General features: G+C 43.8%; 2 long non-coding RNA genes across 8 annotated transcripts in view; one reads left to right on the top strand and one right to left on the bottom strand.

The window, feature by feature from the left end:
• LOC310894911 overlaps nucleotides 1–26689 on the top strand; it is a 391370-nt gene that overhangs the window by 79458 nt on the left and 285223 nt on the right. The gene's annotated exons all lie outside the window — the stretch shown is intronic.
• LOC310895604 lies at nucleotides 1266–26483 on the bottom strand. 7 transcript variants are annotated; one of them, XR_014580792.1, is made up of 5 exons: nucleotides 26379–26483; nucleotides 25268–25476; nucleotides 9947–10133; nucleotides 5755–9399; nucleotides 1266–4299 (listed from the first exon to the last, which is right to left on the bottom strand). It is a non-coding gene; the product is annotated as an uncharacterized lncRNA (long non-coding RNA). The 7 variants fall into 7 exon arrangements; XR_014580791.1 differs by lacking the exon at nucleotides 5755–9399 and having other exon boundaries at nucleotides 9752–10133; XR_014580793.1 differs by lacking the exon at nucleotides 1266–4299 and having other exon boundaries at nucleotides 4306–9399.

Below are 26689 nucleotides of genomic sequence, written 5' to 3'. Positions count from 1 at the left end.
AATCTATTTTTTTTTTTACCACTTTAATGTTTCATTTATTTATTTCTCTTTTTATTTACCATTACCCATTATCATCCCTTCTTCCTTTGACAATGAACAAATAGATAACAAATAACAAATAGATAACAAATGACAAATCACTGCTGCAACTGAGAACTGAACATTCGATATTAGATTTTAGGTATTTCCCTATCACCAGTGTATCCTGGGTGAACTAAGGACACCAGAAGTTCACCTTTCAAGACAAGGAAGTAGGAGCACAGTTTATTCACAATCAGAAAAAAGATACACGTTTTAGCAGTTAAAGACTGACTTACAATAAACATGTATTTACATGCTCAAATTAAGGTTTATATTGACTATTAAGACATCTATAGGAATACATTGCTTCCACAAAAGAAGAGTATTTACAGTACAATAAACTTATTTGAATACTACTGGAAAATAGTATTCCGTTCTTGCCAATATGTCACTTGATCATTCAGGAAAGCTGCCTTTCCAAGTCAGTTGAAGTAAACATCCACCCCCCAGCCCTACCACTTGTTATAGCTGAGTGTAGGATGTTTACAGGAACTAAAAGTTAGCTTAACAATATAAATACAGCATTGGCTTTCAAGATATCCAAAAATGAATCGGCACAGACATACTGCAATACATTGTGTGAGCTACAACTTACGCAATTCATAAGGCGCATGCAAATTACCAAGCTTTACTGACGTAATAAGGTTGGAACACTAGATTTTTTTAACATTTAACCTTGTAAATATCAGAACAGGAATATACATGCACAGTCCCTACTACTGTAGAGGTATCAGAAAAAAAGTAGGAAGAAAAAGTTTCTCACAGACCATGGCGATCAGCGTTCTGTTGCACTTACCTGCCAAGACTCCTGACGCTCAAAGTAGGCACCTTCCAGAAATCTCAAATTCATATCATTTTCAAAATTGATACTCGTCACCAAAATATACATGGAACATCAACAGGGTAGTACAAATTGGGTAACAGTCCTCAGAGATGTCCATCTCAAATGGTTTATGCAAAAATTCAACTCCTGTAGTATTGTACTAAAAACATCCACAGCTTCCTTTATGTGCTAAATTTTACAGTTTTGTTGCTATATTTGAATGTCTTCCTAATTGTGTTGCATTTCCTTAAATTAATTCCCATTCCAAAACTTTTTCAAGGTACTCTTCTTGTTATTTTAATCTTCTTAATTCTTATTTTCCTCCACACAGACTTAGTTACTTAGTTACTTAGTTAATGAGTCATTTTAACAGCAAGGGAACACGACACTTACTTAAGCTTCAACATCTTATTTTAAATGTGTGTCTGATCTAGCATCCACAGCCTTGAACAAACAAAATATTACCAGTCCAGGAAAAAAAGAATACTTCTACAAACTCAGTCAACCAAGAGGCCAAGTCTCAGCCTTCTCAAAGCTCTTTGCTGAGCAGGTGTTTTACAGATTTACTGGGAAGAGTGAACCACAGATGCAGATCATTTCATACGCAAAGGCTGGGGGAAGCGCTCCTCCAAACATTAACAGTTGGTTCACTACATGAAAAACAAACAAACAAAGAGATCAAGCATTTCTACTGAATGCATCCGTGAGTTCACAGCAAGGGGAGAGTGCTTCATGCAGCCTAAAGTTACTGAGAACTTTGATGTATTGCTTTTAAGCGGTCAGAGAAAACACCTAGAAGAAAACCACAGGCAACTAATCCAGCCCCCAAACACTCAGCTTCACAGGCATTCTACTTGCTCAGCAAGCAAGGGCCACGGTATTCACCCTAGCTTCCATTTCCAAAGGTCTGCATGTTCATTTCCAAAACATTGCACCTGCACTGTGTACGACAGTCGCCTGGAAGTAGTAGCTGCACGTTCACAATTTCACCACTGGCCTCTGGAGCACCAACCTCCTTTTCTTCCTTTAGATATCTGCTTTCACTCTCAGATTAGTGGACTGTAAAATATAAGAACCTTATTTATGTCTTCTTCTAACATAAGACATAGTTACAGCCTTCACGTTAACAAGATTCATATTAACAAGATGCAGTAATTTGCTTTGCCGATGACTAGGCTGACACCAAGCCTGCCTCTTCCATCCCTAAAATCCATTGACCCAGCAGCCCCTTCCCAGCAGTGCCAGTACTACAAGCCCACCTTGTATCCCTGCATAAAAATGCACATGGCCAACAGCTTTTAAAAAAACTCCACTTTCTTCATTCGCAAACAACAGCCATGTTTGAGACATGTTAAGACGTTCGGTAGTTTGTATTTCACGTACAGAAAACAAGAGATCCTTGTATTTCAAACACTTAGCAAGAAAACCCCAAACAAACTCAGTGTGGGTTTTTTATTTATTTCCTACAGTCGCACACCACTTCAGTTTGTTTTCATGTGAAGACATGATAGCTGTGTTTGAGTATATGTATTAATACTATTACATAAATAAAGTTCCACAAGACTGGACTGATAAACCGCATGTGAACTAACAGCGTGTTTTTCCTCTACACTTATCTGGCATGTGGCAAGACTAAGACAGCACTAACAAAAATGACTATTAGATTAACTAAGAGATAACATTTACTTTGATCATTCAGCGAAGAATGTTAACAGGCAACACTTCATTGCTTTTAAGTCCAAATACTATACAGAGCTAGGAAATGCTAAATATTTACAGTAAAGAAAGCTTGGAAAATGACTATCAGCACTTGTGTTTTTCCTTAAAAAAGGAAATCAAGATTTGTAGATCCCGCTTCAAAGTATTTTTTTTTTTAAAGTACACAAACCAAACATCATATTTAAAAAAGATTTTAACTGAGATTCTGTTGTGTGCACATTACTTTGAAAAGAAGTCTTCGTAGCAGTGCTATCCATATACAAGTTCAGAACCTTCCTTCTCTAACCACAGGGCACTGTTACTGGACAGATGACCCAGGTAACAGAAGCTTAATATTTAGGGTCATGGGACCACGATAGAAGAACGGCTGTCCTTGGTTCACAAGTGGCCATTCACTACCTGCTTCAGAATCATTACCCTTCCACTGCTTGCTGTCTAGCTTCTTCAGGACTAAGAAAACCCTATTTTATTTATTAAGTATTTGTATCTTTCGATGTGATCTTCTACAGAATCCCTATGCTGAAATTAAACAATAGCAAGGTATTACTATAACTACTAGAATAATATCATCAAATAACTTAATAAAGTTTGTCTTTCACATGTCAAGGAATATAAAGTTAATATTCTTCGGAGAGGGAGGAATGTAGAGCTAAAGCAGACCAAGAATACTTTCCGCCTAAAGCGCAGAGTTTACTTGTACATGCGATTCCCCTCCCCATCTGTTACAAGTAAAGGACTAAAGAGAAACAAAGGAGAAAAGAAATCCCAGACGAAATCTAGGAAACTGCATTTGCAGGTCTCACTTCCTAGTAGAGAAGAAGGTGAAGAGTGCTGAAGCTGTTTTGCAAAGTTGTTCTTGTTGAAATGATTGCTTTAAGTCAACAGCTAGTGAGGAGTTAAGTTTGAACTACTTTCAAAATCTGTTTTTTGTGTAAAGAATAATCCGTTGTAAATGCCGTGGTGAGGGTAGCACAAACCAAAGTGACCATACCACAAACAAGCATATATTTTATGCATTGTTACTACAAAAATACATCCTGTGTTATTTTTTTTAACCTTTATTTTGGCCTTGGGTTACATCCAGCTTACAAACAATAAGAGCACCACCCACTCATAGGAGACCCAGAACACGGAATTTCAGAAAGAACAACAAGGAGCAAGGCACATCCGATGAACTGCCTGCTAAGTACTTGACAACATATTTTTTCCTAAGAGTCGTAAGTAACAAGCTGTTAAGACAGACAATTTATGAAAGTCTGGTTTACAGATAGCTGTACACGAAATTAAGCCCCCCTTGCTGTTACGTTCCAGTGAGGCGTAATTCCGTAGCTCGCACCGCAACGCAGCAGAGGCTCATTTCTGAGTGACACAAGTGCAGTAACTTTGCATCTCCATTTATAACAGATTAGATTTCAATGGATCGTAGCAGCACTATTACCAACAACCAGGTTAACTTGCTTGAAGGCAGCTCGGCTGTGTCTACAGAAACTAACAGCTACGTATCTACGCACGTGTCGTTACGGCACCTTTTCTGTCGGACGTTGCCCAAGAGTAGCCAGGTGCAGCAAACATCTGACTGAAAGCTAGAGCTGCTACAGCTTCCAGTCGGGGATGTTTACAGCAACAGACTACGATGCGTCACTGCCACTGTCTAACTGTACAAAGCAGTTGGTGACCTTCAGAGGAGGGGAGATAAAAAAAATTTAAGACATGGTTCTCTTAACATTCCAACAAATTGCTGTTCAACTAAGTCTGAAGAAAATCTCATCTTCGCTTTGTTAAAGCAAACCAACACAATTCTAGATCAACATATACTTACTTAACCAAGTTTCTACATGCAACATATGAAAATACACATACTCAATTTTAATACACATTTTTAGACCTTGTTAGGTTCACATATTTATATATACACCTATAAATTTATACTTTTTTCTTCCTGTACAATCATTTCCAGAGCTCTCAAAATATAAGGAGAGTATAAATATATATATATATATAACTATATGCAAAATTGAGCACACAAACAAAACAAGCCATACTCATAGTGAAAAAAGTATTAGAAACAAATCTGAAAGTATGCTTTTCCCCCAGTGTTAGAATGACTGATCAGTTTATGGGTCTGTTACAAACAACCAAATAAAAAATATAAACAGTTATCTTTGAGTTAAGCATTAAAGGAGAGGGACAGGGTAGAAGGGAAACAATAACATCCTCCAGATGGAACCATTTTAATTCCCTTCTTCGACAAATAAGTACCAAAACTCCTGTAAGACAGCATTCTGGTCTGATACAGTCAGTATCTTCTCAGCTAAAAGAACTCTTATAATGTTAAAAATATTTACAATTCCAGATACTATTAAAAAGAATTTAATTTAGATTACTTTGGTTTATTAAGTACATCACACTGAGTTGTTTCATGTTCTCTAACGCTTTGATTCCCATTTTCTGCACAGAAGAAATCCGACAAATGCCAAAGGACTTCAGTGGTGCTCCTGGTGATGCAAAAGTTCCCCCCTTCCTTGTGATAGACCTGGAGGGTCTGAAATGTCTATCAGCAGATTTTTTTTTAACCATATCATTCTGGCTTGATCATCTTCACATGCTTTTATTATTAAATGCCTTTATTTTGTAGTTTATAGTGGAAAACCTTCCTTTAACTAACAGATGAAAACAGAGTAACATTCTCATTTAATATTCTTTATCCCTTTAGAAAAAGGACTTCACAATTAAGAAGTTTTCTATGGCCAGACTACGTGTAGACTTCCGCAACTTAAGCTTGCCTGTTCTGGGCCTTTCTGTTAAGGCCTCCAAAGTAAAGTCAGAAAGTGGAAATTATGACAAGTAGTTTAAGAGTGAAGAAAAGCTACATATTCACAATTTCTTAGTTACAGAAACCCAATCGCAACCTGTTTTCAAATAAAGGTTTCCTTCTGAAATGCGAAAACTTGTTAGCAGTAAGAGAATTTAGTTATTGCAGGAGAATGCCAAGATTAATGAGGAAGCTGCATGCAGTCGCTATGGATACCATGCTGACCTTCATTATTTGAGAATAAATAGTTAAAAAGCCAGTGGTCATTTGTAACAAAGGCCTCTTCAGGCTGTTCCAAAACTGAAAATTCCTATTTTACCTTGGAAAGAAATGGGTTATTTCATGCAGAGGTAGGCACATGGTATTTGGCTAATTAGGCTGCTGAGCATTAAGTTGCAATGAACCATTTCTTCCACTGCTCTCCTTTAACACTTGCTTCTTAAGGAAGTTATAAAGGTTACTGCAATGTCACCTAAAGAGAACAAACTCCCGTCAGCCTCCTTTTGTTTTAACACGTAAATCACCACAAACCAGATGCTATAAAAGACAACAAAGTCTCCTACTGCTTTATCAAACTCACTGTCAGCTACAGACATTTGCACAGCATCTTTCAACGTGATTGTATTTGTATACGGGAGTTAGAGTTGCAGTTCCAGCCAGATATGGTATTAAAAGGCATATGCAGTACAGATCATTCTGTGCAGCTATATGCTTGAGGGATACAACTTCTATGAAAATCAATAAAAGCTTGATGAAAACTGAAGCCGGGTATTCATAAAGAAACTTCTTCAGGTGTTCTCCCATACACTTTTTATAAAAAAAAGATAAGCTGACAGCATACTCCAGCTTTTGTTAAAGGTAATTCCTTTATTTTCTAATTTTCTAATTATTCTAATGTTACTACAAACTGAAGAATATCAATTGCTGGCTTTGTAAATGCTGTTAACAGCTTTTGTTAAGAACAGCAATAACGAAAGCATTACTTGTAGTATGAAATCTACACTATTATTCATTGAAGTGTCAGTTGGCACACAAATAACTGAAAAAGGAGTTAAAGGAGTCTAAGTATGCATGCTCGTGTGTGTTTTGGAGTCAAGGTCTGGTCGATCAGTCTACCTGTCAAAGCAGTTTGGACACAGATGCTTGATGCAAGCAAAATAAAAAAAGTTACTGCTGACAAAGGAATCCAGATCCTAACTACTGCTCTGATTATTTTAAGTCATGCTTATTGACCAGAACAGAATTGAGAATTAAACATTAAATCCTAAATATAAAGGAACTCTTGAACTGCATGTAAGTTAGAGAAAATGGTAGAACTTCACAATGAAAATCACAGACAGCGTACACCAGTTTTCTAGTAGTAAAGAATTGGATTTTAAAACACTACGGCATGCTCCTATGTAGTCTGCTTAAAGAATAATGATATGTGGACTGATAAGCTCTCTATATGCTCTTTCCTCCATTTCCCTCCCCACCAAACTCCTCTTATAAGTCTAAGCAAAAAAAAAAAATACGCATTTTTAACTAGCCTTATGGTATACAAGCATTTTTATTTCACTTTTTCATGGATTACACAGGATAAATTAAACTATTTGTCCTGTGCAAAGTAAGGCATCTGAATCAGCATTAGATGTTAAGAACCATAGCTTTCAGCTTTTACGTACTCCAAATCATCTCCAAAAGCACTTCTGTCATGCAGCGGTTCAGATGTGTCACCATCCTGAACACTGACTGCATGTCCTAGGGTAGGTAAAGGCTCTGATCTTGTAATCATAGAATCATTAAGGTTGGAAAAGCCCTCCAAGATCACCTGGTCCAACCATCCCCCTACCACCAATGTCACCCACTAAACCATGTCCCTAAGCACCACGTCCAACCTCTCCTTGAACACCCCCAGGGACGGTGACTCCACCACCTCCCTGGGCAACCCGTCCCAGTGCCTGACTGCTCTTTCTGAGAAGAAATGTCTCTTCATTTCCAACCTGAGCCTCCCCTGGTACAACTTGAGGCCATTCCCTCTTGTCCTATCACTAGTTACCTGTGAGAAGAGGCCGACCCCCAGCTCCCCACACCTTCCTTTCAGGTAGTTGCAGAGAGCAATAAGGTCTGCCCTGAGCACCCTCCAGATTAAACACCCCCAGCTCCCTCAGCCGCTCCTCACAGGACTTGTGCTCCAGGCCCTGCACCAGCTTCGTAGCCCTGCTCTGGACACGCTCCAGGGCCTCGATGTCCTTCTTGTAGTGTGGGGCCCAAAGCTGAACACAGCACTCGAGGTGCGGCCTCACCAGAGCTGAGGTAGTTTATATCCCCTCCCTGCTCCTGCTGGCTCACTGTTCCTGATACAATAGCCCCAGAGAGTTCACTGTAGCACTAAGCACCGCATGATGTAATTCCTACTTCTTCATAATTCATGTAAGCAGTTTTAAAATGGCATTTCCTTTATGTATTAAGGAAACTACGCACCCTGCTTATGATCACTAATACACACACAGTACAACTACCAGTTTTAGTGTAATAGATAAAGATTTTTTAAATTGGGCTGTAAGAAAGCAAAAGTATGTCTCGTTTTAACAATGAATGGGAAGTGTGAAAACAGTATACTGTTAACGCAGCCAAGATAAAGTTAAGTGAGGGTTGGATGCAAATGTCATGTATATCATCATTTCAGAAAAACACAGGCATTTCACAATGTCTGTGTTGTAAAACAGTGTTCTCATCTGACAAAAGGAAGGGGATAAACTACAGAAGACAAGGTAGTGTGAGCCAAAATAAAGTTCAGATCCTGATTCAAAAGGGCGTCCACCCGGTTGCCCCACAACTGAGCATGAGCTAACACAGAACAAAATTGTAAATTTTGTCTGCTGTGACTACACATGATGAGGAAGAAGCATTTATCTTATGCACTCCCCTCCATGATTCACTGTTTCAAAGAATCAAGGTGTAATAGGTAAGAAAATAATTGACTATCAATCTAGAACTGCAGCAAAGAGAATTCCTACAGCATAGCAAGCCCAAGCACTGACACAGATCCATTATGCAAGACAGACTTGGGCCCTATTCATTTCTCGCATTAATTCTCCAAAACGTACATGAGCAGCAACTAAATAGAGATTGCTCACTGTCATTTGCCATAACCCATGTAAATGCAGATATGCATCAATTACGAACACAGGAACAGCATGCAGAAATGCTATCACAATCAAGTTGCACAGCTACAACAGTTCACAAATTTTTCTCCATAGGAGAAAGCTACAATTTGCCTTCAACTTCTTAGCTCGCTCTACTCCAAAATATTTTCCTTCTAAAATTTAGTGCTGTGAACTGTAAATACACAAAACTGAAGTTGAAAAACAGTAACAAAAACAGCACTGCAAGAGCACCTTGGAAATTGGTTTCACTTTCTTAAAGCTTGACTTGGACAGATCCAGTAAAGCGAAATGGAGTCAGAGCTCCTATGCAACAGAGACTCCAAACAGCTGTTAAGTACGTGCTTTACAAAAGCAGTCTCTGCAGACCCCATTTCTGACTCTAGTGAGCACAGATTAAAAAAGTAAGACACGAAAAGTCATTACAATAGAAGATCAGAAAGAGAGCTTAGAACAATGCTAAACCTATGCTTGTTGAAGAAAAAATTTCAAGCTAGTTACCAGACAGAATCCAGAAATATCTTACAGTGGAAGAGGCTTCTGGACATCACCTAGAGCAATCTCCCTGCTCAAAGGACAGCTGAATCTAAAGTAAGATCAAGTTGCTCAAGGTCTTTTCCACTCAAATTCTGAGCATCTCCAAGGACACACAGATATTTCACAACTTCTCTGAGCAACCTGGTCAAGTGCCTGACCAGCCACAGGCTGAAGTTTCTTTTCCCTTACATTTCACTGAAATTTCCTGCTGCAACTTGCGTCCATTGTGTCTCATCCTTTTGCTGTCCTTCAAGAATTACCTGGTTCTTCTCTGTGATCCACTAAGCAAATGAAGGCAGCAGTTAGACACACACACCCTCCCCCCAAGCCTCTTCTTCCCTCTGGCTGAAAACAGTTCAGTGTGAAGAAATCATGTATTTATAAAACACCTTCTTGTCTCTCTACTGGGTACAGTAACATACCCACGAAGTTACCCAGTCAAATTAAGTCTTTATTTTAGGTAACCTAGGAAGTTCTGCAGTACTCAGTCATCTTTGCAGCCACCTCAGGGGGCAGGAAGTGGCTAATCCAAGGTCATTTTGCTTTAGAATTAAAAAAAATAAAATAAAAATACATCTGTTATTAAGAACTTACAACGAATTGCCCTCATAAAAACCCCAATAGTAGGTTTACCTGCAATCAAGAACAGAAAAAGGGTCCCTCTTTGAGGGAAAAGGGTGTCTCTTTGGTCCCTCTAGCAGAAAAGGAATTTTTGCCTGATTCCTCACAAGGAGCTACAACAAAATTATATCATTTCATCCAGCGTAGTCTTGGAGATGCTTTACTAGAAATTATTAAAACAAATCACTTCACATAGGCTACAGGTACCTCCACATGACAATTCTGTTTTATCTTGAGAGTCTTCCAATTCCCAATCTGCGCCCATAGCCTGTCTTTTCTGTCAAGGTAAGAAGTATCTCTGGTCCAACACGATGAGGTTGTCTGCAGAAAGTGAGCGCTTTTTTTTTTTTGGTGAAAGGCGTCTTTGGAGGATCATCTCCATCTTGTACTCAATCTGGAACATACAAAGAAAGTTCACACTGCTGAATACAAAATAATGGATCTGATCATCTCTTAATGAGAGCAGAAGACAGACGTAGGAGGGCAAAAAAACAACCCTAACACTTGAGAAGAAATAGAAGCATAAAGAATAAATTTAATAGATGTTCTTTGCAGTAGGATCAGAAGAGCTCTACTCTTAAAAAGTTAAATTAATATTTATTTTCTGGTTATTCAAAAACAAAACAACAACTGAACAAAAACACACACACACTATGCTCATTACGAATTCTCCTACAACACTGAAGTCCTCCCTGCCTGCTGACTCAAATATAGCCAAGCATGAATGGAAAAACCTCCCCTAAAAAAAAAAAAGAAAAGAAAAGCTATACATGTCATTTGTTAGGTTAGGTTGTTTCTCTTCGCATCTCCCCTTTCCTCCCCCCCCCCTTTTTTTTTTAAGCTGCTATCAAATTGAGTCTGGTGTAGCAGACTCCAAAACAACGGCACATTTAGCACACTTCATCTAATGACTTTTCATTCACATTTGCAATTATAATTCTCTGGTGATACCAGCTGCCAACAATAGCCCTCTGTACCACTGACGGAAACAAGCTCAGAACTGCAATGAGACATCCGTGCTGCAGAGTCCCACCGCTTACCTTCGCTGCCCGAGGACACGTTTGGATGCTCTGTTGCCATCAGAGATCCAACAGTTAAGCCTACACCATATTACTAGAGAAGACGGTAAGGAAATACCCAACTCAGGCCAAGCCACCAATAGATCTAGGGGCTACACAACACAACAAATGCTCCTGTTTTAAGAGCAGCCCTGTGTGAGCATATTCTAACCTTTCCAAGCCTGTATAGCCACAAATATGACAGATTCTGACATTCCCTCTGCTGTAATTTCAGCAAGCAGAGTCTGAGATTGTTGCTGCAGCCTGGTGAAAGGGCACTGCTGCAACAGCTCATTTTCCTTTCTGTATGAAGTGCAGCTCAACTCCTCCGCTGCGCTTGAACCTTGAAGGAGATCGGACTGAGAAGTGATCTGCACAAAACTATAAATCTTAACCTTGCTCCCAGCAAAGCATATATGTGTTTTTTTTTTAATTACTTCCAAGAAAATAAGCTCAACCCAGCAAGCACGCAGGTCAAGAACATCAGATAAGTGTGTGGCATTTGGTATTACGAGTTCAAAAAAAAAAGTTAATTATTTGTTTTGCAGTAATACCCAAGGGGCCCATTCGTTTAAGTGCCCCTATACAGCCTGCTTCCCCAAAGGAAGCAGTCCACACAAGAACAGCATGCGGTCACGGCATCCGTTTGAGCATCAACCACCTCAGACGCAAAAATCAGACAACAGCAACAAAAATAACTTTAAGAGTACTTGAAAGGTCTCTCTAAAGGTAGGATTTCACCAAGTTGCTTTCAGGAAATCAGTTTTCAGGTAGTAGTAACTAAAAGACAACGCACTGCCAAAACAGCTCATTTTGAAATTTCTCCGTATTCTCAAGTCACTCTTGCACAGGATCTGACAAGTATCTATAAAAAATGACCACTTTCATGGCCTTGCAAACAACACTTGCTCTAGAATCAAGCCACCTCCCTATACAATTTATAACACACGAAGTAGTAAGATATACCCCTGACATGTTTATAGATCAGGAAAGTCTATCTGGTGATTTTGAGTCGTATTTCCTTACTTGGAGCAAAGTAACATTTAGTTACTGGACTACAATAAGAGAAGGCAATCATTGCTCAGTTGTTGTTTGGAGAAGACAGAAGTAACTTTTAGCTGGATTTTGTTTTCGACATCACAAAAACAATCTTTGATTTTTATACTGTTGGAGATTTTGCTTAGCAACTACCAAATGCACAAGCCTTCTTTTTCTGTACTCTAGACAGAACTACCAGCATCACCGATACAAAATGCCACGGAATTCGCACAATTCCATGTGACAAGCACAAGAACCACCAGACTCCCATCCAAGGAAGTCAAAAGAGGGAACAGAGATTACCACCAGCTTCTGGAAGACACATTTGAGGCACCCACGTAGAACAAGCTCCATGTGGAGGTTGACAGAGTGAGCAGCAGCACTTCTACCAACCGACAAAGACCCTGATAAGCCCAAGAACTGGGCCAAAAGAAACCTCATCAGGTTCAAGAAGGAAAAGCACAAAGCCCTGCACCCAGGGCAGAATAATCCCAGGCATCAGCGCAGGCTGGGGAGAGCTGGCTGAGCAACAGCCCTGCTGGCAAGGGCCCAGAAGCTGGGGGAGAAGCCAGCTGAAACGGGAGGCAACAGCTCCCTGCAGGGAAGGCAAACTGCACACAGGGTAAGGGACATCGTCCCCACCCCACAAGGGCCCTATAAGCGGTGGCTGCAGCCAAGACAGCAGCCATAACGAGATTCAAGCCAAACACTTTCTCAGCACTGATGTACAGAATAATACGCAGAGGCCCCAGAAAGCATTGCTCATCTCCCACAAGACTTAATTTTCAAGACTGAATTTTAAAATTCCTGCTCTTAAACAATACACAAGAAAGTTTTACATTTTGGGATAAACTACAGATTTCAGGTCTCTGTTTTCCCTAAGTCTCAATTTTGTTTCCTCACAGTAGTAAGCATGGCTTTCCAAACCATAACAAAACTCATCACAGAAGACTGATTGTATTACCCTCTGAACTGTTCTTCTGTCACACTACAAGTACTTGACTGATAAGCAGAATTAAACCAATAAACGAGCATTTTACGAGTACCTGTGGAGCAGAGGAACTGGTTCCTCCTCCTACTAACTCTTAGGACCCCGCAGGTTAAGCAACAATTGGATGCAGTGCACTGAACAGCTTGGCAAAGAGAAACTTCAGTTATTCAGACCACATCACAACCCTGCTCTTTGGATATTCTTGGTCCAGTTAATCTTGAATCACCTCATGCTGTCACTGAATTTCAGAATAAGAACGAGATGTACTCACAGTCAATAGACAAGGAGCTAAAATATACTCTCTTCCTTGCATCGACTGTTTCTTTTCACACGTTTTGGTGAACCAATGGATTCATCTGAAAGAAATTCTGCAGGTAGCATAGTGCGACAGGAGGAGATCTGCAAAACTAGGCAGTTTGTGCTGAAGAAAATGCTCAACCTACATGTAATCCACAAGGTTTTACTCCCAAATCAGCTCTAGTCCTGCCTGTGGTTTAAGTATCATTTATCTCAATGCATCAGTCAAACCATCTCCCCATTCTGTTTCATCCAGAAGGAATTGGCTTTAAATGCTCCACAAGAACTGCAGACCAGTGCCTAGAGGCCACCTGAACAGGCTGATCAAAACCGCATTCCTGATCCCAACTAAAACCAGTGTAATCTGCTAAGTGAACTTGCAACTACTGCGCCAGTTGAATCAGTTTAATAAGATGTTCAATGACTCCCAAAATAAATGGCAGGAGAAGCGCTTCACGTAATAAATCTTTCCTGAAGTAGCAAGACATTCGGTTGGGCTGCAATACAAACTTGAATACTATCCCGGTGCAAGGTTTCGTTACGCAGCAATTTATATAAAAAGTTGGAAATTTACAGGTCCATTCTTGGGTTTATATTGACGTCCGCAATGTCAAAACCATCCTAAACCTGCACTGCCAAATGCCATCCAGTCAGAGTTGCTGCTACTTGGAGAGCCCTGTCCTGAGCAAGGTCCTTTCCAAGACCTGTGTGAGATCTGCTACAACTTATACCGAGACTGAATTTGGGAAAAGTGTTCTCTCAAAGAGAAGGAGGTAAACTTCATCTTCTTCCCATCTGCTGTTCATATGAAACCAGCCAACCAAACAGGGAAAACACAAACTCACTTCTGACGAGGGAATGCACGACCAGCAGCAAGGAACGCCACTACCCAGCCCACAGTGACAGGCACTCTGCAGATGAAAAGGCGAAGTTACTCCAAAGTTCATCCTGAAGACATTTTTACTAGCTAAACTTTAAGTCACAGAACCCAGACACTTAAAATATATGCATGCCTGCAAAATACAGAGCAACGTGTGAAAGCAAAAACCGTGTGGTATGAACACCATTCAGCGATATTTAATGTTGTTTATTGGGTGGCTGTTGCACAAGGACCATTCCAAAGATACGAACAGACTACTAGGACACTCACACCAAGGAGTCTGACTACCGGTGCACTTTCAGGATGGTTTAAATTGATCACAGTAAGAGCATAGTAGCAGAAGAGTAGTCTTGCTAGCTCTCTTCTGGACGAAGGATTCCTATTTCCTCTAGCGTCATAGAGATTTGATACAATTCTGATGCAAGTTACTTGGACCAGACACTGTATTTAGCTGCAAACTAACCCTGGAAAAAAAAAAGATCAGTTCTCTGCTACAGCAGGTAGCTGGTCTCGGTTACTGCAGCAGGACAACCCTTGGTGCTGGCAGGAAGAAGCCACTGTTTGTAGTTCCCGGGGGGCAGGACTCTGTTTTGGTAGCAGTACAGCACTAAACCAATAAAGGTGACCTGTGAAACCACAGCAAGAACCTGCCCCCGTGCCACAGTAAACAACAAAAAAAACAGAAACAAACCACAAACTTGGTAAAGCCACAGTCCCTTAAAAGAACAACTTTATAGCCATTTAGACCCAGCATCAGTACTTCCAAGCCTTGCAGCAGGAAACAGACACTTAAAACAGCACCAGAGAAATAGCAAGTTACCTTTCACTCTCTGCATCCAAATTCATCCCAAGTGCAAGTCTGAAAATTGTCCTCCAACATTTTTTGCTAACACTACATCACGTTAACATGGAGCTGTCCCCCAAACCTCTGTGCCAAACAGAGTCAGACTCCACCTCCATGGACATCAAGCGAGCAAGACGTGCATGGCAATCACCTTCCTGAAGTGCTGGAGGGGCTATTTTCCTACCAACCACCCGACCTCCAAGTGAGAAGTCCATTTTACGCTACCGATGCTCCACCTGCTGGTATACGTGTAGTACAGATGAGTCCAGAAAGTACTCTGACCTTAAAGAAGATTGCAAAAGAAAGTCCAAATAAATGCAAAACCAAACAGAAACACTTCCGAGCATTCCTAAGCATCTCAGCTACCTAAGGCAAAAGCTTCCCCTGGAGAACTTGGCAGTGCAACAGATTTCTGAATGCTACCATTCCTAAATAATATTTAAGGAAACTCTCTAACCAAGGATGTGGTTTGATCCTCCTTCAGCAACTATTAACAAATGAACATTAGTTGCTTCATTAGGTCAAGGGTACAGGTCGGTGGAAACATTTGCCCAAGAGATTCAAGCCAAACCCAAAGAGGAGCTCCCACACAAAAACATCATTAAGTCTCGAGGTTCTACACGATAAATTCGATTTTATCAGGATTTATAAGGGAACCTTCCTAGAGGACAACGATCTCATTCAAAAGAAGACCTCTCTCCAACACAAATAAAGGACTCACAGAACGGTTTGTGTTGGAAGGGACCTTAAAGATGACCTAGTTCCACCCCCCTGCCATGGGCAGGGACAAAATGAACCACAACAGGAAAAAAAAGAAATTACAAAGGGTAGTAATGCTGCCCATATCAACTCATTTCAACACATTTGCAAATAAACAGTAATGTATCTACAAAAAAAAAAGAAAACAACAATAAAACACCTTCTTACAGGAATCCTGCCATGTTTAGTTCGTAAACTAGTTGCCATTCCCTGGAAGAGGTTTCAAGCCCATAAGACTTATTTCACCTACTGAAAGAGCTGAACACTACCTTCATTCAGCTTCCCACAAGGGCTATCATCTATGATCTGTGTCAACTGACACCTCCTCACACACCTTTTTCTTTTTTTTCCTACATAAAGCAAGCCAAAGAAACCAGGACAGTGAAGAAAACCGAGTGTTCAGAGACTTATTCAACTTATAAATCAAGCTGCCTTCTTCACCCTGTTCAATACATATTTTTGACTTCAAGCACAGGACAAGTCACTGAAAGCCCTTATCACGGACCCCCAACTTTTATTTGCCATTTTAGTGGCAAACTGCAAATTCTCAGTTGGTTTTGCAGAACTTCTGCACTTCAAGCAGGAATTAGTGAAAACCATATTCGCTCTCCAGAAACATAAAAACATCAAGAAATTACTAAGAAATGATTCAGTTTCAGAAGTCAGTTCCACGTGGAGCTTGTGATCTTCCCCTCCATGTGAAGGATTAAGATGTAACTGAAACCAGAAAAGTGAATATTAGCCCCCTCATTTCTATGGCAAAGATGTTCTGTGCAAATAATTAAGTAAAAATTAACCTGTTCAATGGGACACTCAAGGAAAGGTTGCAAATATAGACTTCTAATCATCGTGTAAAATAAACTTCAGCACCATTAACAGACCAAACCTCATTGCCTCTGCACAGACCCAGTTAATTGCCTTAGGCTCCACTTAAGTGCAAGAAAATTAGTGCTACTGTTGGCAATATCTGCCTTCAACTTCCCATATGCAAACAAAATCTCACATTCAGTCTAAATCCAACTTAATTCTATGATACTGTTTAAAAGCAGAATTCCTCAGACGAACTGTATTTTCCAGCTTAAAGACAGAAAACATCACAATTATCAGTAACCTGTACACTGATCTAAAACTCCTAACTGTGCAAATATTAACTGAACAGCTAAAATAAATTTTGCTTCTATGCTGGGGGGGGGGGGGGGGGGGGGAAGGGAATGAAGAAGTGACTGAAGCCACAGCCACATAGTTCTATTAACAGCTTACTATTCAATAGACTTCTACAACAGTGCAGTTATACTCCATCAGTAAACTGACATAAAACTAGTATTCAGTTTCATTTTAAATAGCTGACTTATGAAAACTCACAATTCTTTTCTTTTTTTTGTGGACAGTTAATGATTAACAGTCTTCGAGAAGCGCAGCAGAGATTTGGTTTTATTGGGATGCCTGCTATTCTTACGTGAAATGTACAGGTAATACCATGCAAAGCAGCAATCCAAGCTGTGTAAACACAGGTCCCTTTTGTAAAATCTAGATGTAAGCAAGAAATCAGATATTAACCACAACGATAAGGAAGTTCAAGCTGAAATTTGTGTTGTATAAGAAAGAGAGGCAAATAATCCAGCAGTTCTTCCTGCTACTCTAGTACGCAACTTCACGTTAACACTCAAAATCACAACTGCGGTTTGTTAGAACCGAGAATGGTTAAGTACACAGATTCATTTCTCCTTCCTGAGATTTTATTGCTTCTAGTTAATATTTGGCATAACCTGCCTTTTAACTGAATCACCAGGTTCACAGATCCTGGGTCAGGGTGTTTATCAGGACAACTCACTTGTCACCAAATTCAAACTGGAAAAAAAAAATCATAAAAGTGGGATTAGACTTCTGAACCCAAAGCTGTCATACAGGCTGAAATCAAATGCAAAATGCCAGCTTAAACAATCGTACCTAATCACATAGCAGCTCAGGATATTAACTATTGCAGCCATTTGTAATTAATTGCATTAAAAGCATCGGATCAGCTGTGCCAAGCCATTTGACAAGTCACAGAGAAATTAAAAAATCTGAGAGGAAAGAGACAAAGTAAACAGACGGGTATTTTAGGCAAAGAAAGTTTCTCAAGTTCCCTTGTTCAAACAATCTGTCTTATCTCACAGCTGATTCAAGTTTTGAGCGCTGCAAGCTCTGTTTAGTGTCACAGCCTTCTTTTCTGCTAGAAAGCCTACAGACACAGCGCACCCATCTTCCCAAAGCTCTCGGAGTCGCCTTAACTTCCCTTGCTATTTCCTTGAAGCACTCCCCGGGTACCTTCGGAGCAGATGAGGGAGAGGATGCAGAAGAATTACCTTCCCCAGTACCAGAACATTCCCAGTGTTCCAGTGACCTGAATCCACCCCAGCGTGCCTGATCCCGTCAGCAGACGGCTTAGCTATCCCACAGCAAAGGGCTGCGTGAAAATGAAAGTGTCCTTGACCTACAGAGAGACCGGGGAATTAGGCTCACAGAGCTGCCATCAGGAGAAACATTCTTGAAAACACTGCCTTCGTCTCCCCCAGAAAACAGAGAGTCCTGTCTGAAACTAATATTAAAAATGAGTTAGCTAGGCTTCTTGTCTTAGCCTGATTTGGTAAAAAAAAAAAAAAAAAAAAAATGTGCTTAGTTATCCTTCTAAAAGTGAATGTAATATCAATTTCTCAAAAAGTTTTACTGGTTAAATCTCCAAAATAATAAATAGGGTAAGTGTTTTTTCCTCATTGTTGCCCCTCAATCTACTGCTTTGGGAGTTGTATTTATTTATAAGCACGGCCCATATATGACCAGATCAGTTATCGGTAGGCTTTATGATATATTATTAGCACTGCTGACATGTGCCCTGCACAGGAAGCTAGACGCACTCTCAGAACCCAGGAGGTTAACAAAACACATTACGCTAAGTACACATGAGGATGCTGTAAGAACATTTTAAAACGATGATGCATATCAAACAGACCACTCAGCAGAACGAATATGGATAAAAAAGAAAAAAAAACCAAAACAGCCTTTAAGCATGAAGGTGCCCATCTCCAGGAAAAGCCATGAACAGCTTCTGCAACTGCAGGCAGAGCACCAGTAAGTACAAGAAACACAAAAGAAGCTGAGAAGAAAAAATATACTTAACCAAAAGCTACCCGAAGCAGCACTGACATGAGGCTTTTGCTGTAAGCACTCCAGGTCCAATATCTGAGACGTATCTCAGAAATTCCAGGTAAGAGCAGCTGAACAGCTAGAAAGGTCGCCGTTAAACGCAAGAGCTGAGTTTTCAATCTGTTCTAATTTCCCCTTTTACTTCCAATTTCTATTTCACTAAATAACTCTGTCTTCTGTTTCCCTCTTATGTAAGCACGCCGTGCCAGCAGCCCCGAGCAGTCGGTACCCTGGGATGTACGCTTCGCAAGCTCACACGCACAGGAGCATTTTCTGCCAAGCCGCAGAGGTCAGCAGGGCATCTTCTGTTGCCAAGCATCGGCTTTGGGAAACGGCAGCAGTTTCCAGAAGGTACAGATTCGAGTCCTTTCTGTGGGTTATCAGCAGCAACACAACGCACCTCACCACTCACCCCAAACGGCGGGCTCTCACCGTGACTCCTGCATGTAAAAACACTCGGCGCGTTAAACGAGCCAAGCAACACACTGACCAGCGTAAGGCAACGCACAGAAAAGAGAGTTCAGTCTTCAAAAACGTTTAGAAAACACTCTGAGCACCAGAACAATGATGACCCTGCATTTGGCTGAGCTGTGCTGTATCTGCAAAGAAAACAATGAAGTGAATAGACGAAGAAAGTCCTCCGAGGTTCCTCTGGCGTTTTGATTTATTATACTCATCTTCAGCCCCCAGCGTTCACTCTCCACGCAGCTCTTACACAGCAAAAAGATCTGGTTTGGACTAACTTGATTTATTTCTGTGTTCTTCATAGAAATGCCAGCGCTCTTACAGATGCCATGAATAGCACTTCCTTATCTAACGCGGTGTTGACTCAGTGTGAAACACAGGAATCGAACAGCCCTTCAGTAGTTCAGCTTCCTCATTCCCACAGGATTCAATATGCCCTCAGACAGGAAACAAACCTTAGCTAGGGCATTCTCTTGGGGATATTTTAATCTTCTTCCTTTATCTTTCTAACCTTCGGTTCTGCAGAAATAGAGACCTGCCCTCAGCATCCTCGTGCAGTTAAAACTCTTTGCAGGTCTCATTCGGACTGAGGCATCGCAAGGTGACAGCATCCAAGGAGCAAACTGATATTCCAAAAAGAATAACTTCAAGCATAGAAAAACTTATCTGCACCAAATGATCCGCAAGGCAGCTTGTGCTCCTGCTAAGTGCCAGCTTAGGCGGAGCGATTCCCTTTTGTTAGCAGGGCATTCTCCAGCTAGACCAGCTCCCAGCTGGTGTAACTTACCGAACCCTAAAAAAGTAAAAAAAGCAGGAAGATTTTGAGGCAGGTATCTAAAAGGAAAGATCGAGATTGCTGCCGCCCTGCTAAAGTTTCTGCTGGGCACATCACCAGGATCTCAGTGGATCCTCTTACACCTGCAGGCCTTTATTATTATTAGAAACTGATACCATAAATTTCCTGAAGCAAGAATGGAGGCGGGGACAGCGTTTCTGCTTCTGGATGTTTTATTTTTTTATTATAACACCTAGCACAATGCTAAGGGTTAAGGGATCAACCATTGCCCCCGCCAGCCATCCCTTTGTCCTAGTGCCTCCAAGCAACAATGTGGAAGAGATCAGGGCGCTAGGCAATGCGCACTCGGGCAGTGTTCTGGTCTAGGAAGTCTGAAAACTAACTGGGTGAATTAAGCAACCCAAGTATCACAAACAGGCCTTGGAGCCTCTGAGCTGCTTCAGAACGATCTGTCATCAGGCAGCAAATCTGCGTTATCCAGGCACTAAGATTTTTTGAGTGCTTCCTTAATACTCCGTGTTACACGTGCCAAACTAATCTGAATAAACTTGCAGGTGAGGGGTATAAAACGGGTTTTTGTTTGTTTTAAAGAGTTCTCCCAGCTCCTGAAGCTCTGACCGTCCCATTCATCCCAGCAGCCACGCTTCCACCACCACCTACGGTGCCAGCTCAGGCGTTTTACCTTCCCTTTGCACAGATCATAAAAAAAAATCCCTATCGCTTAACCAAACCACAAATGCAAACAGCACGGGCGGCTGCAAAGTCTATTCAGCCTGCTCTCAATCTCATTACTCACCTGTTTTGTACCGACTGCCATCTGCCCACTCCTCCTCCCGGCTGCCTCCGGCACAGGCACCGTACCAGCTCACGAGCACTTTCTTTTTTAGCACCTTCCTGCGCACTTCTGCCAGGTCACCGATACGTACCGTGAATAACCTTAATTGCAAGATCGCTCCCTGGGGCTCACCAGTCACTGCATTTCACGTAGGCTCCAACGGAGAGCAGGCTTTGCTACGTAACTCTCCAAAAAACTAATCTCTATACATTTCCTGTCTTAAATATACTTTATTTACATCCATATTTCACGTATATAAATGTAGTTATCTACGTACTTAAGCCAGGAGATAGATTCAAGCCCAAATCAGCTGCTATTCACATTTATTCTCCCATTTAAACGGTGTTATGAGTACTAATATTAACATGAGTACTAAAAAATCACCCAAAGATACCTACATTTATGAGAATAACCACGTCGGTATTTTTATTTTCGGCAAACAATGCACTGCCTCAAAGTACTTGACAGTTGTCTCCAGCAGCTCTCCGACTGCTGTAGCCAAACCTTATCATGTGTTGAGAAGGGATTAATTACGTAGTCCCAATATGGCCCTTTTATTGGTATCGGGAACGTTCGTTTCCGACGCCGTGCATGACAGGCGCTTCAAACTCCATCTGGCTTTATGATTTACACCAGCAACTTCCGTGCTGAGAGTTCAGGAATATATTAACTGCACTGATTCCGTTTTTTTCCTTTTTTTCCTCTCCTACAGAAAATAAAAGGTTTTGATAAAAAAAATTAAGCGGGAAGTGCCCTGTACATACCTAGTAGCATCTGGAAAGGTAGGAAGTAACAAGGAGAAGTTCCACGCCTCTTTACAAAGAGAAACTTCTCCTCCTCAAAAAAAGCCGGAAGATAAATCCAGAGGAGCCTTCACTTGACTTTGTCTGCCACTGACCTCTGGACCTGACACCCACTGCATCCTGTGGGAAACTTGCTCCAGCAGCCAGCTCTCTTAGAAATATTTTAGCAGATTTAAGCATCCAGAATAGATTTTGTCTACGTCAACAACGCGAAATGGCTACTGAGTACTGACAACATACACGTTGACTCGGATATTCGCATAAATATCCATAAAGCAACAAAATACGGTGCCATGCAATCCTGAATGTACACCACACAGGTGGTTTTTAAATAATTTTTACACTCTTACAGCTGCTGCAAGCTTGCTAAAACGCAGAAAACTACGCTGCTGCCCATCTTCCTGCACAAGGTTTGAAAACAGATTTCATACCCTCAAAAAATAACAAAAGCACTAAAAAAAAAAAAAAGCCAGTGCATTCCCCGATTTGCGTGATAAAAGCAGCAGGGATGATTCAATTCCCTACTCAAAATGAAAACTCAAGTCCCTTTTAGATGTTCTGCCAGTAATTTTCCTTAAACTCTGCACGAACTACTCGCTTACAGGAATTTGTTCAGCTTTTGAGCATCAAAGCGCTGCACCTGCTCCTTTGCAGATAGCCGGTGTGCTTGCCTTGTGTTCCACGTGGCCCCAGCACAATGAGAAATTGTTTCATGGGGTACGGCACAGATCACATGGGGGAAGCCACGACAGATTCCCATGTTCCTCCCACGGCCTTTCCACGCGAGCCCTCCAATCCAGCGCGCTTCTCCTCCAGCCAGCCCTTCCCAGCCCTGTGCTCGGGAGGAAACTTTCCCCGAGCGACCCCGGGAGCCAGACAAGTGCTCACCGGGACAGGCGAGCAGGAATTTGGCTGCCTCAGGCTGGCGGAGCACCAGCAGGGGAGACAAGAGCATTTAAGAAGTGGCTTTGCTTGTAACCGAAGCATTAGGTGGTGTTCAAAACAAAAGATGAACGATTCACTTGGATTCCAACTAGAAACCTCGCATTACTGCGGGATTTTATGCCAGATAGCTTCAGCAAGAAAGGAAAGTTGAGGGGTTGTTTGTTCCCGAAGCCTTGTAATGGAAGGTTTGTTCCAAGCCCACCCAGCAAGTGTCAGTACCTTCGTTATGCACGACTAAACGCTAGCTACAGGAACAAGGTTAAAGCACCAGCCTACCTGAAAGCATCTCCCAATTTCTTCCTAAGACCTTGTAGCAGGAAGAGCACACTAACAGTACGTAAAAGCCTTTTTTTTCCAGTCCTAAATATTACTGAAGCCACTGTTGAAACCCTAGTCCTTTGGTTTCCATCCCTGTTTCACCAGCAGCCATCAGCACAGCGCCTGTGGTCCATCCACGTGCCATGCGGCTCAAAGCTCCTGCCCAGGAACTCCTGGCTCACCTTTACACCTCCAGCGCCGCCTTGCTTCAGCGCCCCCGACCAAAAGCAGCACGAGGAGCTGCCTTTCTCCCCAGGTCCCCGAGGAGGCCGGCGTTACGCTCTTGGCATCGACCTCTCCCTTCAGCTCGCGAGAGCTCTGCGCGCTGACGCTCGAGCCGGCGAGCAGCAGCTGAGCGCTCCGCTCTCGGGGCGCGCGGTAAGGTAACGCCGATTTCCACGCGTGGGAGCGGGGACGGGGCATACGGGGCCAGCTTACGTAAGGCGCACGGCGCTGCTGGAAGCGGCAGAAGCGACTTGCCCGAGCGGCTCTCAGCGTGCCGACGGCACCCGGCTGCACGGGCTTCCCACACGCCAAGTTGTTCTGATCCTAAAAGCGGCGCCCCTGTTCGGAAAACCCTGCCGTTTGCTCCTGAGACCTCAAAAAAAGAAGTCGTTCTCGACCCCCTGTGCTTCTTACCACTATTAAAGTGATAGACTGGAAACATGCAAAACAAAAAGGCCACGTTCACTGCAGCGTTTGTAAGCAAGAACCTGAAGGAAAACAGAAAATGCAGCGGAGGACTGGGGAAAAAAAAAAAAAGCATGTGACTGCGTACACAAACACTTGCTCCTAATATTTGCTGAAGAAATAGTTCAAGCACAACTTATCTGCGTTAAAATGTGACCTCTGCAAACCTGCTAAGGTCACTGGGACTTAGAGCAGTCACTCAGCGAGCCCTGCCTGCATAAATTAGAGATGCCTAAGGGTGGCTGCGGAACTGGGTATGCGGTTTTTCCAGGGCACCTACATAGCACGAATTCACGGCGTGGTGCCATTCAGCTAGAGCAGCTTTCAGTTTTGTTGTTAAAAAGATAAACTAAAACCGTGTGTTGTGCTTACCTCCTCCTCGGCGCAGCGTCCCTGCTCTGCGTTATGGAAGTTTCACGCCAACTTCGGCAGACCAGCAATAAGCCACCGGACAAATTACTCTCGAAAAAGCACCCAAGCTTCAGATACCAGGCAATTAGCGCTTCTGCCTGGCATGCCCTCCCACAACAGATTTAAAAATAAGAAATAAAAGGGCAAAACAAAGCAAAAAGCCACCGGACGAGTAACCCGGCTGCTCCAGCTTGCACGAGGGAGAACTGCAGAGAGGGAAACTCAGCTCCCAGCTCCGCGCCCGGCTGCGCTCACCTGTCCTGGCAGCGGCTGCGCGCCACGGCACAGCAGCATGGGAACCACTCCGGGCAACTCCTCCACGGTTTTCAGATTCCTGCGTTGAAGGGCTTGCCTGTGGCACGCTTTAGACACTTGATTCTCTACACAGAGCATCGTACGGTGTTGAGAGCAAAAATATCGTTCCCCAAACTGAGCTACTCGGGTTGTTTTCGTTGACGCCTGCCTGGAAGGAATTTGTATTTACTTGTGGATGTTGGAGCCTGCCCGAGACAGCGCGGAGGAGTTAGCGCGACGACTCAGCCCTGCCAGGTACACCTAAAGGTATCACAATAACTTCCCAACCGCTCCCTAAAGTCATTCCTCCATCGTACCAAGATACGGCCAGATATACCTGAACGCCTCTCTTCTAATTCCCGACCCAAACACCGGACCTACCACACAGCTCAGAGATAACCAGCCACGTTAGAAGCTCACAAGGGCTCCCTCAGCAGTGGAAGAGGACACCAGCATTGTCCTAAGCAAGGAGGAGGAGGAAAAAAACCCACCACCAAGTATTTGCACTGCGGAATGGCAGCTCTTGAGAAGCAAACTGGAGCACGCTCCACATGAAAGTACGGAATACAGGGTGACAAAACACCGCACGTCAGGCAGCACCGCACGTTTTAACAGGCTTTTAGGAGCGAGTGCCTGTTTCCATCCAAAGGTTAGCTACTCCTGGGAAACCTCGCCCGCAAAACGCAGACCTGGCTGCGGCGCCTGTGCTATTACAGTATAAACACCGGCGCTATCTACCTGTTATTGCTACAGCAGATAAGCACCTCAGAGTCATTAGGGCATTTATTCAGTACTTCAGTCATTAGGGTATTTATTCGCGCGCCGAGCCTGGAAAGCGCTACCCCTCCCGACCGATAAGCAGACGCAGAGCGACGGATCCAAGGTCACGGAGTCAGCCCCGGGACCAAACAAGAGCTTTACCTGGTTTTGCCTTAGCGCGACCGCTGCTCCCTATCACCCAGCCGCTCCTGGCCCTCTACATCATCCCCTGGGCGCGGGGGCGGTGGCGGGCTGCCCGTGGCACCAAGCCCCACACGCTGACGGCCTCGCTCCGGGGTTTTCCAGCAAGAAGCGCGCCCGGGGCCCGGCTCCGCGCGCGGCCGCAGCATCCTCCTCCAGCAGCGGGTGGGCTGGGGGGGGGGAAAGGGAGACGTAGAAACACGGAGATACGGAGTTACAGTTATGTAATTAGGCGGCCCGCTCGCCTTGAGGTACAGGTCTTTCGCTAGACAAAAAAAAATAAAATAAAATAGAAATAAAAATAACGGCAGTCCTCGCAGGGTTGGAGGCCACCACGCTATAGGGGGCAAGGTGCTGGGGAGGAGGGGGGGGGGGGGAGGGACTCTTTTTGGGGGGTATGCTCCTTTTGGGGGGGTCTCCTCCTTTTGGGGGGGTATCCTCTTTTTTGGGGGGGTCTCCTCCTTTTGGGGGTGGTATTCTCTTATTGGGGGGTCTGCTCTTTTTTGGGGGGGTATCTCCTCTTCCTCTTCGGGGGGGGGCTCCTCCTTTTGGGGGGGATTCCTCCTTTTGGGGGGGATTCCTCCTTTTGGGGGGGATTCCTCCTTTTGGGGGGAGGGCCTCCTCTCTTTTGGGGGGAGGGCCTCCTCTCTTTTGGGGGGAGGGCCTCCTCTCTTTTGGGGGGAGGGGGGAGGGCCTCCTCCTTTTTTTGGGGGGGAAATCTCTCCTCCTTTGGGGGGGGGGGGGGGTGCCGGGCTCCTTCTGAGGGGAAGCCACGACTCCTTGCGGCCCCCATAACCCCCCGGCTCCCCCCGGGGAGGCTCCCCAGCCCCTCAGCCCTCTCCCAACCCCCCCCAACCCCCCCACATCGCCCCCAAACCCCCCCACACCGCCCCCAAACCCCCACACCGCCTCCCCCCCCGAGCCCCATACCCCTCCCAAGACCCCCCGGGCCCCCTCCCCGTACCTGTGAGGAGCGGCAGCGGCGGGCCCCGGGCAGGGGCGGCCTCCCCCGGCCCCCCCCGAGCCCCCCAAACCCCCCCGGGCCCCCCCCGGCCCTCGCCTTTCCTCTGACCTCTGCCGGGCCTCCGCTCCCGCTCCCCGCCGCCCTTTGACGTCACTGCCATGGCAACCGGGCCCCGCCCCGCCCCGCCGAGGCCACGCCCCTTTCGCCTCCCCCGCCCCTCCGGACCCGCCCTCACGGACGCACGGAAGCGCGCACGCGCTGAGCGAGGGGGGCGGGGCTAATCGGAGCCCCGCCCACACGGCTGGGGGCGCGCGCGCGGGAGCGCTGGGGGCGGGAGCGGGGCGTGCGCGGGGCGTGCACGGTGCACGGGGGTGGTCGGGTTGCGTGGGGCGTGCGTGGGGCATGGGGGTGCTCAGAGT

The sequence above is a fragment of the Anser anser genome, assembly GCF_964211835.1.
Source record: "Anser anser genome assembly, chromosome: 2".
NCBI classification, from domain to species: Eukaryota; Metazoa; Chordata; class Aves; order Anseriformes; family Anatidae; genus Anser; species Anser anser.
This window is presented reverse-complemented; position numbering and strand designations above follow the sequence as displayed.